We start from the raw sequence: 387 nt of genomic DNA on the forward strand, positions 1-387 counted from the left end.
CTTGTTACAGTATACTGTCTCGCAATGTAAATTTAAGTAAATTAGGTTGAACTGCACAGAAAAGCACAGAACTGCACAAATAATTCATTTCACGATATTATAACAAACAAACGTTGAGTACATTTTTGATTCGTGTAAAAGGAATTATTTAACACGATAAATTTAGCTGTACTATGGTTATTTTTAATCTACGACCACAGGTCAACCTGATTTTTAATCCCTACGAAATTAATTTAACCACGAGTAAATAACGAGAACGCTAAAACCTATGTTTCCATTGAAGAATATTGTAAAAACGTATAAATTGTTATATGCAATGTTATAACAAACTGTCGGAAGTATAAATTTATAACAAAATTGTAAAAATTGATAAATTATACCGTGTTA

The sequence above is a fragment of the Habropoda laboriosa genome, unplaced genomic scaffold, assembly GCF_001263275.1.
Source record: "Habropoda laboriosa isolate 0110345459 unplaced genomic scaffold, ASM126327v1 scaffold135, whole genome shotgun sequence".
NCBI classification, from domain to species: domain Eukaryota; kingdom Metazoa; phylum Arthropoda; class Insecta; order Hymenoptera; family Apidae; genus Habropoda; species Habropoda laboriosa.